The sequence below is a fragment of the Callorhinus ursinus genome, unplaced genomic scaffold (assembly GCF_003265705.2).
Source record: "Callorhinus ursinus isolate GAN/ISIS: 27379988/994484 unplaced genomic scaffold, GSC_fseal_2.0 scaffold7, whole genome shotgun sequence".
In the NCBI taxonomy this organism is placed as follows: domain Eukaryota; kingdom Metazoa; phylum Chordata; class Mammalia; order Carnivora; family Otariidae; genus Callorhinus; species Callorhinus ursinus.
In genome coordinates, this window is record NW_027397069.1 from 7,712,033 (window position 1) to 7,724,280 (window position 12,248).

General features: G+C 50.6%; 1 long non-coding RNA gene across 1 annotated transcript; it reads left to right on the forward strand.

Moving 5' to 3' along the window:
* Positions 1-692: 692 nt before the first annotated feature.
* On the forward strand, positions 693-5,526 carry LOC141373095 (uncharacterized). Its single transcript, XR_012378735.1, has 4 exons — positions 693-952; positions 1,359-1,672; positions 2,929-3,016; positions 3,894-5,526. It is a non-coding gene; the product is annotated as an uncharacterized lncRNA (long non-coding RNA).
* Positions 5,527-12,248: the final 6,722 nt, after the last annotated feature.

Genomic DNA, 12,248 nt, shown 5'->3' on the forward strand with positions numbered 1-12,248 from the left:
CGGGTCCCACATGGGGCTCCCTGCTCAGCGGGGAGCCTGCTTCTCCCTCTCCTCCCCGTTCACCCGTGCTTTCCCTTGCTATCTCTTGTCTCTCTCTCTCTCAAATAAATAAATCTTAAAAAAAAAACAAAAACAAAAGAGTCTGCCTTCCCCCCCAGGTGGCCAGCCTCTGGAACAAAGGTCATACTCCTTTCTAATCAAAACTCGTCTCTTGAGGATTGGCTCAAGAGATAGGGACAGCAGCCGAACCTGGGTTCTGGGTAGCCCGGTGAGGTACAACGGGATTCAGGGCACATGCCAAGGTGACTGCCAGGGCTCACCCCGGACGGGTGGCGGGGGGGGAATGGATGGCTCAGACCCCACAGCTTGACGCATTTGTTCTCTCTGTAGGGACCTGCAGAGGCAGAGGCCGTCCCACGTCCACACACCGTGGGAGCAATGCCCGACACGGAACTGGCCATCAATCCGTTTCTGTTGAAGAGGGGAATGAGCGAACAAAGGAGCAGGAATGAGCAGGAGACTGTAGCAAGGTCAGCATTTAATTTGAGGTAAGACCAGCAGTTATCTGCCCCAAGGACCTGTCTAGAGGCAGAGGCTTTGACCTTATGATTTAATCGAGATCTTTTTCACAACCTCTGACAGCTTTGCTAGAAACCCACCGGAGGGGCCTGGGCCGCGGAGGGCATGTTTCAGAAACCGCAGGACACCCACTCCACCAGCGAGCCCTGGAAAGAACAGCAGGACAAGGGGCGGTGCTTCCAGAGCCTTCCTCGGAGGGAGGGGGAAGGAAGGCTTGTGATGCCCTGCCTCCCGCGGCAGCCCCAGCGGCAGCCCTCAAAACAGGCTTCTGAAATTGCTGGCTGAATGGCTCTGACTCACCACCTGACTCGTTCTTGCTCTTAGTTTCCATTATAGAAACCTTATCTTGTGCGTCAAGATCGGAGATAAAAACGTGAGAATCTAAGAGGGTGGGGGCGGGGGGGGGGGGGGGGGTGGGGCTGTGTGGGAGGAAGGAAAGGAGGACAGAAGCCCTTATAAATCCGGCCCCCCCACCCCCACCCCGGGTGTCTCTAGCCAGGAACGCAGAGCAAAGCTCTGTTCCCTCACTGTGGCTGCTGGTGGCCCAGGGAGGAGAGAAACTCACCCCAACGGGGAACTGCTCCCACACCCCGGGGCCATCCCACAGGCTTGATGGCTACTGGGTTCTGGCTCAGTCCCCTAAACCAGCTCCTGAGTCCCTGACTCCTAACTCAGGGGTGGCTTTTGTCAGGGCAAATACAAATGCAAAATAAGAAGTTTCATTCTCCCAGTGGAAAGGAAGGGGAAAAAAGACTCCCCACCTCTCCTTTTTCTTTCAGGATTCCTTTCTCCATCCTTCTCAAAGGCTCATAAATCTTTTTTATGGGCCACAGAAACCACTTGCCAGTCTTACAACTCAGGATTGTGTCCTCAAAGACCTGGGGGCCATCTCTCTGTCTGTAATCATCAAGGAAGGTAACACCCCGTTTCCCCAGGGGGAGATGCACCTAAGTTTCACCTGACTCCACCTTGCAAGACCTGCTTAATGTAAACGACTTATCCACTTAGCTATGAAGAGAGATGCGTTCTGTCTTTGCTACCCTTCCGGCTGTTGGCCTGTGATGCTCATCACGTTCCGGTTTAATGTGGTTCCGTAATGAACCTGTTTTCTTTCTCTTCTACCTTCGTGGTGGGGTTTTGGGGGTCAGGAGTCAATTTTGTTTTTATTGTAGTCCCCATACTTTGTCCAGCATCAGGGACATGATTTTCACATTAAAGACAAGCGGGGAGACGCGAAATCCTATTGACCCGATAAAGGTGGTCCAGCCCCAGCCTTCTGCAGCTTCTCTCCCAGATTCCTAACCATTGATATTCCCCTTGTGGGCTCTTAACTGAACAGCCCGCACTCCACGAGCATCAGAATATTGAACCTGAAGCCATAGGGACAGAATTTCGGAAGTGACCTGTGAGAGCTGGTGATGGGCCATCTCCAACCTGAGAGGCCAGGGAACAGCCCAGTGTGGTGACAGTCCTCTGAACTGCATCACTCCGGGGTGACTTCAAATCCCTTGTTCAGTCCTGGGTTTGTGCCCTGCCCCGGAGTGTGGCTGTCCTCTCAGCAATTAAGGAGTCCCTCCTACCACACAGGACATAATTATCCGCTTCAAGATACTCCCTTCCTGGAACGACCGGGGTTCCTTACCCTGAATCACACCCCGGAACTCGCATGAATTGGAGCTGTTGTAAGCTTTAACCAGCATCTTCTTTAGGGATGCAGAGTCATCTGGGAAGCCTCTGCAGGCATACTCACACCTTAATCAGGTCGCCTTTTGCAGTTGGCCACCAAGACCTCGTACTTGGAGATGGAGTTTTAGAAGGAGAAGGGGAGGGCTGAGGGAAGATTGATTAAGGAAGAAGTTATTTTAGGGCTGGGCATGTAAGCAGGTGCATCGGCAGGGAGAGGCATCTCAGGACGTTCCTGGACAGCTCGGAAAGCCAGCCTGCGGGGCAAGTCAGTCCTGTAGGCGGTCAGATCACTGCCTCTAGCAACCAGCCCAGGGAGCGAGACAACAACCACTTGAGCAGTGGGGCAAAAATGGCCAGGACTTGACAAAGAGCTGCAAGCTTCCCTTTTGGACCCACTTCCAACTTAGCACCAATCCGAGAAAACCAAATGTGCACCCTAATCCATCACCCCGATGGATAGGACACCCCGATTCTAGTTAGCCCGCCTCCAGCCTCCGCAGGCCAGCAGCCTCCAATCAGGGCACCCCCGGAACCCTCCCTTTGAGCTTCCCAGTCTCTGCCCAACCCAAGGCTGGTGTCCAGCTCCCTTGCTCCAGCCAGCACTGGATGAGTAGTCTCCACTGTTCTCGTTTGGTTGGCCTTCATTTATTTCTCTTGTCTCAGGGGAGAGAAGATGCCATCCATCCCGGTGGAGAGGGGCCCGGCGGCAGCGGGGAATGATGACAGGGCAACGTCCTTCCCTCCTGCTAAGGTGAGTTTATATGACACATCCAGGGGACCAGAGATGATTTTTAGGATGGAGCGAAGTGAGTGGCTGCCACAGGCAGAGGCTTATGAAAGACGTCATGGCACGTGTCACGTGTCAGCTTCCAGAATCCCGACACTGCCTTCCCTGACAGGCCTGCCAAGCGTCCCAGCCCACCCTCCCCTGACGAGGAGAGGGTCTGACAGGAGCCTGGGGTGGCTTTCACATGTTCTGGAAGCACCTCCCCCACAGGGATACTCCAGTTACTCCGGCCTCAGACCTGGGGGTATCATTTTGGAGCTTCACAGGAAATGCACTGGCCCGTCTCCTTTGGAAAGCAAACAGAAGTCCCACCAGAGGTCACCCTGGAAGCAGGAGGAAACCACGACGGACGACCCTCACAGCATCAGCAGGACTCTGCTTGGCAAGCCCTTGGGGGAATCTGATGCCTGGTGAAACGGGTGACCAGATACAAAACACAGGCCGCCTCTTCTCTGCTACCCAACCCTCAGACGAAGGCTGAGTCAGCTTCCCGACAGAAACAGTGACTCAGACCCCGCGGGATAGAGCTGCAGGCGCTTTCTCCAGCTCTTCCTTCGTGAAATGGAATAACTTTCCGTGAAAATATTCAGAGGAGGTGACCCTTGCCTTCATCCTTTATGCTAAAGCCTTCGGGAAGAGACTCCTATTTCCTTAAAAGTGATTCTCGCACATTATGAGAGAGTGTGAACTCAGCCGTGTGGGGTGCTCCGGGGTTTAGAAAGACACACACCAGACCAGGCCCCCAAATGTCTGTACCTATCAGAGGTTAGATTGGACTAGACGTCCTGGTTAACTCCAATATTGTTCTTCTCTTGTTTGTTTTCGGTACTGTCCACAAAAGTCCTGGAGGCCTTACAGAATTAAGGCCCTGCTTGAAAGGAAAGACATCCACAAAGCAAATGCCAACAAGCATCTATGTGGCTGGAGCCACCGCGTACCAGCGATGTTTCGATTTCATCTTGTCATCAAAATGTAGCCAAAAATGGATTGAGGGCCATCCCAGTGGGCTGGTGACAGCAGTGATGTCTGCTTGGTCTGAGAACATTCTCGAAATGACACCCGTGTGAATACTTAACCCGGCGGATGCACTGGATGCCACTTTGCAGACCTTTCTTGACTTAGGAGAAATGTTTTCAGAAGTCCCCCCGAGGAGACGTGTGGAGCATTATTATCAAACTCGCCGTTTCTCATTCTGTTCCAAGCCCCTTTTAGTACAAGTACAATGTTGAAGCTATTATCGTCCCGGGAGACTTTCTCAGCCTGGCTCATTTGTCACTGTCTGTCACCACGCTGGGATTCTTTCACTTCCTGTTCCATTCTTGTGCTTACGCATCTTAATGCTCCCTATCTATCACTGAACCTTGTTTTAGCCAATACGGGTTTGCGGTGGAATTAAAACTCCATCAGGAGGAGAGACAACACTATCGCGAGCTTACCACCGGAGGCTGCTAAGCATTCAGATCCTGGGGTTCTCTTAGAGGCTCTCGGGCAAGGGGTGAGCCTCCTCTGACCTGGACACCAGCGCCCTTGGAGCCCACGTTGGTCTAATGATACGAAGATGCTCTGATAAGAACAATTTACCAACCGAAGGGCAGTGAGTCGAGAATGTTTTTTTTATTATAATGAGGCAGTGTACAGCTTTTTCTTAAGAAAAAATGGTAACTCCCAGGATAGGTCATATTCTTTCCTCATTTAAGGCGGTGTGTCCTCATTTGGTCTGGAAATGTCAGAGAGCCTGAATGATTAACGGAAGATCTTGGGAGAGGCTCGGGGCTCAGCCAGCGCTTCACTGTGTACTGCGGGGAGATAGTTAACCACTCTTGACCTCAGCTTTGCCAGCTTGCTTGCTCTTAGTCATTTTGCAGAAGAATACAGTACAATTTCCAAAGTGAATGAAGGGGATGCTTCCAGGGTTGGGACAGACCCAGCAGATACAAAGCAGTGGCCAGTTCTAGATCAACCCAAGACAGGGCTGAGTGCTAACTGTCTACACTGTGCAAAAGCCATCGATGTCAGACTTTTCTACCAAAATGGTTTCTCGAGATCAATTTCTTGCATCACTAAGCGTCTTGTATACAAAAAATTCTTTTTAGGCTTCCCCTGGCAACAAGCACATGTCAATCACATGGATACTTGCACATGGCTCTGCCAGAGTTATTCATGGGACTCTGAGCCCCTCTGCCTCAGCCCCATCAGGAGCAGAGCACACCCACGGTCTCCTGTCTCTGCCTTCAGTTTTACTCGCTCCCCTGTGAGCACGGGGCAGTGGTTGCCTTGTGCTGCTTTTGCACCCAGAGTGTAAAGCATACAGAATATCAAGTCCTTCTAGGGGCGACTGGGTGGCTCAGTTGGTTAAGCGTCTGCCTTTGGCTCAAGTCATGATCTCAGGGTCCTGAGATCGAGCCCTGCATCGGGCTCTCCACTCAGCGGTGAGTCCGCTTCTCCCTCTCCCATTCCCTCTGTGATCTCCTGCTTTCTCTCTTTCTCAAATAAATAAACAAAATCTTAAAAAAAAAAAAAAAAGACTATCAAGTCCTTCCACTCGAGGACCCGTTTTGGTGATGGAATCCCCATTCATCAGTGTCGCAACCCCAAATTATGTAGTCCCCAGACCTCACCGGCCATTATTTTGAAGACTTTCTCAATGTTTGAGCCCTGCACTTCTCCCTGGACTTTGCTATCGCTGTGACTACTAGTGTGTAGACTTCCTTAGCTACAGACTGTCCCCGTCCAGCCTTGGGTATCACCCGACCCAATACACTGGAGTTCATAGACTCCCGTTCCTCGTCTGCCCAACATCACCGCCTCCTGGCTTCTGGCCTCAGTGTGACCAAGGGGAGGAGGAGCTCCCGGGCCAGGCCAGGCATGAGATTGCCTCAGAGCCATTGTCGGAATCTCCAAGAGGGGGCCTCACAAAGCCAGGCAATCATGACCGCTGTCTCCCTAGTTCAGTGGTTCTCCAAGTGTGGTCCCTGGATCAGCGGCAGCATCTAAGAATGAGTTAAAACGCACAGCTGGGAATTCCCCCAGGAGCCACTGCTCTTCCTCTTCCCCTAAGCGGCCTGAGGTGACCTCTGAAAATGGTTCACTATTCGCTTGACCCAGAAAACCCTACGAAATCATGTAAATCAAGAGGTTCAAATCTTCGTGTTCACTTTAAGAACACACGTGAAACTGCCCAGGCCATCAAGGGTATGCGTATCTGAAAAGCCACCAAGTATCTGAAAGACGTCACTTTACAGAAGCAGTGTGTGCCATTCCATCGCTACAATGGTGGAGCTGGTTGGTGTGCCCAGGCCAAATAGTGGGGCTGGACACAGGGTCGGTGGCCCAAGAAGAGTGCTGAATTTTTACTGCAGATGCTTAAAAATGCAGAGAGTAATGCTGAACTTAAGGGTTTAGATGCTGATTCTCTGGTCATTGAGCACATCCAGGTGAACAAAGCCCCCAAGATGTGGCGTAGAATGTACAGGGCCCATGGTCAGATTAACCCATACATGAGCTCTCCCTGCCACATTGAGATGATCCTTACTGAAAAAGAGCAGATTGTTCCTAAACCAGAAGAGGAGGTTGCACAGAAGAAAAAGATATCCCAGGAGAAACTGAAGAAACAAAAACTTAGGCCCGGGAGTAAATTCTGCACAGAGTAAATGCAAATAAAAATTAAAATAATAAAAAATAAAACGCACAGGTGTACTCAATCAAACTGGGCATGAGGCCAGAAATAGGTGCTTTCACAAGCCCTGCAGGTGATTCTGATGCACACAGGTGAAGTGGGCTGGGGGCGGGGGAGGGGGTTTCAAGGAAGGCTCTGCCGACATATTGTGCCCTTTTCACGCCCCTTTGTGATCCAGACGGTCACCTGGAGGGTTCAGAGCCCTCAGCTGGCCCACGGGCCTGCCAGGCCATGACCTTAGCCCTGGATTTCTGGACTGCAGCAGGAAGTCATCCCAGATACCCAGACAACCAAGGACAACAGGCCAAGATTTCCTGAAACGAGAGCCTCATGAAGACAAAGGGGATGCAGCGCACACAGCCTTGCGTCACCACCATCTCCCAGCACCCCCACCACCCTGGCTGGAAGGCCACCGTGCTGTTCTGCTCCAGGAAATGGACCGTGTCACAGTGACCCCAAAGGACCACCCGAGGCCGACCGTAGCTCAGCAAAGTTGACCTGGGAAATACAGGATTGGAGGTAAGTTCCCTGATTTTGAGTTTTATGCATCCAGTAATCACTGAAGAGGGGCATATTGCCTTGCCCCTAAAAAAAAAAAAAGAAAAAAGAAAGAAAGAAACATAGCGTGAGCACTCCAAGACGCCTGGGAACATGAAGGTTAGAATAAATCCGCGTGTCAAGTTAATAATGAAGTATTTTACATTTATTAGCTTTTTACGTTCCAGGCATTATGCTGGAAGTTTCCTAGCTTGGAACAACTGCGTATGAAAAATACATGTTGATAGAGAGATGTCGGGCATGGAGGGGATTGTGCTGGTCTCCGAACACTCGGGTTTGGGTCTCGGTTCTGCCACTAACCGCAAGCTCAGCGCGAAACAGGAGATAAGCGGTGCTGGATCCCTGGGCTTTTGCAGATCGGTACATGAGAAAATGCCTAACAGGTGCTCAGGAAGTAAGTTTGGATTATAAATGGCCACTCCCATTGTACACATAAGGAACGAAAAGTTCAGAGAGAGGCTCGATGCCAGCTGCACGGTAGAATCGCCCGCAGGACTTTTTTTTAAAAAAAGCAGTAATCCGCACGCCCAGCCCTCGGAGCAAGCGGATTGAAGCCAGTGGGTTAAAGGAGTGGCCCGAGGTCCCACTGACGCCGGCAGGTGGCGGGGCCGGTCCGGGCGCCCAGGTGTGCTGATGCTGAAAGCCACGCTCTGGCCCAAGAGCCAGTTTGTGGAGGCTCAAGTGCAGGCAACACCTCGAGTCCAGGGCAGATGTGGCGTGAGGATGCTGGTGTCTACTGGGCGTCCCTAGGACAACACTCACTTGTCCTGGTAGGACTGGTATTCTGCCAGCAGAACCAGTTTGGAGTCTGTCTTAGGGCTGATCTCAGAAAAAGCAACCCTTTGGGAACAGAGCAGACAATAGCACAGAGAAGCTAAAAGTTTCCTTCTGATTAAAGGGAATTGCTCTGCCACTAGGAGAAAAACCCAGTTGCCTCTGGACACGTAAGCTTCACGAGGCACGTTCATACTTACTTCCCAGCTCCGTCACTTCCTAAGCTGAGCATCTTTGGGCAAGTTACTTAACCTCCCCGTCTCTCACTTTCCTCCCCGGAAAACTGGGATGATAACTGTATCCATCCCAACGTGTTTCTGTGATGACTGGATGAGATCATCCAGGGCAAGCACTGAGAACAGGGACTGGCACGATGTCAGCGGGTATTAAATTCGGGGTTTCACAAAAACCTGAGGCTCAGCGTCTTACCCCAGGTTAATGGCCGGTGGTGCCGAGCTGGCATCCAACCCAAGTTTTGGTAAGTCTGGGTCTAACGTTCCTCTCCTTCCACCGCTGCTCCGGGAAGGTCCTGTCTTCACCAGGGCTGCCTGCCTACGCCCCTGGGCCCACGTCCTTCTCCATCCCATTCCTCATTCCTCCTTTTTATTTCATATTTAAAAAATTTTTATCCACTTTATTTGTTTTTGTTTTATTTTTTCTTGTAAAGGTAAAATACTTCCCTTCTCACCATAGAGGTAAAATAGCAGTAGCAAAAAGTGTGAGGGAAGAAAAATCCACCAGGGATGCCACAAATCGGACACAACTCCTTGCTGCAGGGTTATGTCCCAAGCTCACCATTCTTTCCACCGTGGCTCTCATTCTTTAGATTCCATAAGAACCACTAGGAAAACTTGGTTCAAGTTCAGGTTCCCGGGCTCTAGCCTCCAATGTCGTGATTTGGCCGAACAAGGACCGGAGACCCAGGTACCTCTGACGGTGTGGACTCTGAGAAATCTCTTCGTGGCACCGCGCGTATTCCTGTGCGATGTTGTGGAGACAGTTCACACGAGCACCCCTTCCAGGCTTCACAGCCACCACGTATCCTCGGGGGTACATGGTACTACGGGGCTTCCAGGGACCTTAATGTGCGCGTGTCACCGTACAGCTGGGATTTTCCTCCCGACGCAGCTTGGACTCTTTCTCTCTTGCCTTGATCTCAGATTAAGCATGTGGGATCTGCGGGAAGGAACTCGACCTTCATTCACCTCTGGTGGAACCTGTACATTGACTCTGTTCAAACTGTCTGTCCGGGCAGGTCTGGGTGTGATGAAGCCAAGTGGGGAATCCAGACCAGAGAAGCAGACCCGGAATCTGAGCAGCCTCAATCCACTGGGCAATGGCAAAGTCTGGAGCAGAAGGTTTGAAACTGCAGAAATTCCAGAAGCTGGCCATTGGAGCAGCAGGAAGAAGGCCTAAACCACCAGGGGAGGGACTAGAGTGAGCAGGGGCCGGGGGCTCGGAGTGCCGGGGGCATTTCCCTGCACAACCCTGAGAGAGAATGCCTCACCTGGCCCCTGCTCGGTTAACCACTCTGGCCTTGACAACTGCTCTCAAGATTCTGCTGAGTTCTCTGCTAGAAAAACCTTTCACGCCTACCGACCGGCTCAGGTTCCTCCACGTGTGCCGCTCCTCTGGATTTAAAAGCCTCTCTCTTTTCTTTACTTTTTATAGTCTTGCTTCATTAGTAAGATTATGTACTCAGCAGGACTGATGGGAGCGTGAAATTCTTCCATGGGAGAGGAAGAGCCAAATGACCTGGTGGGACAGAGGCCTGATTTTCTATCTTCCCTCCACGATGCTGTCAACCACTAGGGACTGACAAGGGCCTTAGTGTCAGTGCCAATCTGCACAGAGAGCCACTCATGCTGAAAACCATTTTTAATACCTTGAGATGGAAAGACTTCCCCTGGAAGCAAGATGGCCCCTCATCTTGTCGCCATGGGGGATGCCAAAGGCCTCCAGCTCTGTTTCCCTGAACCTCAGCACCACTGGTCCTGCAGCTTGGACTCTCCCAAGAGGGAATGGGTGGGACTCAACAAAACCAAAATACTCACTTATTAATTTGCGATTAAAGCAGTCAAGTCTTCCTTTTATCTGGTCAACAGAAAAGCATGACCTCAAAAACAAAACAAAACAAAACAAAACATTGAGGTCAGAATTGTACAATAAATACAAAACTAAAGTAAAAGGAGCCAGATGGTGGGGGCGCCGGACTGGCTCAGTCAGTAGAGCACATGACTCTTGATCTCAGGGTGGCAGAGTCTGAGCCCCATGGTGGGTGTAGAGTTTATGTGGGGAAAAAAAAAAAAAAGGAGCCAGATGGTGTAAGAAGTATTTTCCCCAAGCCGTGGTCAGGTAATTAGTTCCCTTTCTTGGTTCTCAAGGCATGGACATTATTTTATCCTGTCGGTGAACCCTTTTCTTCTCTGATCCCACGGTCTCTGCTTCCTCTTCATCTCTCCCTTCTCCCAACTCTCAGGACCGAGCTCACGGACCTGTCGTGTCCTCACAGCCCCTTGGGTGGGGTTTCGGCCAGTGTTAGTTGCACTTCCTCATTCTGGCTTGTTTTACGAGCATTTCTGCTAACATCGCCTCTTGGCCGATTTCCTCTCCCGTTGGGCTAGGTCTGGCCTGCAGGTCCTCTTGTGCCTGGCCTTCACACGATCAAGGAAGAGAGATTTGGAAATGGCAGGGCTGGGCCGTCCAGCTTGAGAAACTGGTTTTGCAGGAAGCTTACTGCGGTGAGAAACAGGTGTTCCAGAAAGGGCGACTGGCACCAAGAAGCAGGAATGGATGTCACAGGCACTTTTTCGGGGCAAGGTCCAACTCCCCGCATCCACTAGTGAGCACACTCCAGTGAGACCAGTCTTTGTCTGGGTCAAGCTTCAGGCACTCGGTTTCCAGAAGATGATGAGGTCACTGGGGTGGAGCTACAGGACTGGCTCATGACCCTTTGCTTACTTCCTGTGCCCTTTGCAAATGGCAGCCGGCCACAGGGGGCCAGGGCCAGAAGCCCACATCCTAGCTTCCCTTCTCCTATCCCTAAATCACAGTTTCTCAACCTCAGCACTGCCGCTTTGGGCTGGGTCATTCTTTACTGTGGGGAGCTGTCCTGTGCATTGTTTGTGACAACCCCAAATTTCCCCAGATATTGGTAAATATCCCTTGCGGTAGGGGTGGATGGGGCCAACCACCCCTGGCTGAGAACCACGGATGTGGAGGCCACCCTGTGCTTTCAGAATCACAGGGCAGGGGTGGGGCAGGGAGAGCAGCGGACACTAACTGCCTCTAACTTAGTCAGGTGGCTGCACAGAGAGAGAATGACATTGGAGTGAGGAAGTGTTGGGATAGGTGGGTATCTCCTCAGTCCCACTCGGACTCAAACTAATCCAAATTTCAAAAATATTAAAAAAAAAAAGAGAATAGGACTTTACTTTTTTAAAGTCCTCAAAGCAGAGTTCTCAAAGCCAGAATTTGCCCCCAGCATCTCAGGAAGTATCGTTGTTGTTGGCATTGTATCAACAACACTGAGGGTAATTGAAAGAAAAATTCTTCTTTTATATCATGCCCCAAATCCCATGGCTTTCATATTTTCATTTTTCTCCTAATCCTTTTTAAAATAAATCCTATTTATTTATTTTAGAGACAGAGATAGAAAGCACAAGCAGGAGGGGCAGAGGGAGAGGGAGAGAGAATCTCAAGCAGACTTTGCACTGAGCATGGAGCCCCATGTGGGGCTCAGCGTGGGGCTTGATCTCACAACCCTGAGATCATGACCTGAGCCAAAACCGAGAGTTCGATGATTAACTGACTGTGCTACCTAGCCCCCTCTTTTCTAATCTTCAGCCACACAAATACATGCTTTTCTTAAACTGAGTGGAAAGTTGAGTAGACCCATCTTCAAATTCTCAATGCCCTCTTCTAATGAGCATTTATGGGATATGCATACATGAGTTGTTCTTTTGGTATCTGAAGATATTTTGAAAGAAAATGTGCACAAATGTACATACATTTGCAACCATTAATTCAGTTGTGGCATAAGATTTAGTAAAAGGTATCTAGGAAGATCGTTTCGGTCTTGATGACCCAGATTTGTCCCTATCACTCTACTTAATGATAGGACTTTAAGCCAGAAGAGACTTTCTGGAATCATCCAGAGTTCTCATTTTACAGATAGGTCAATTGTCA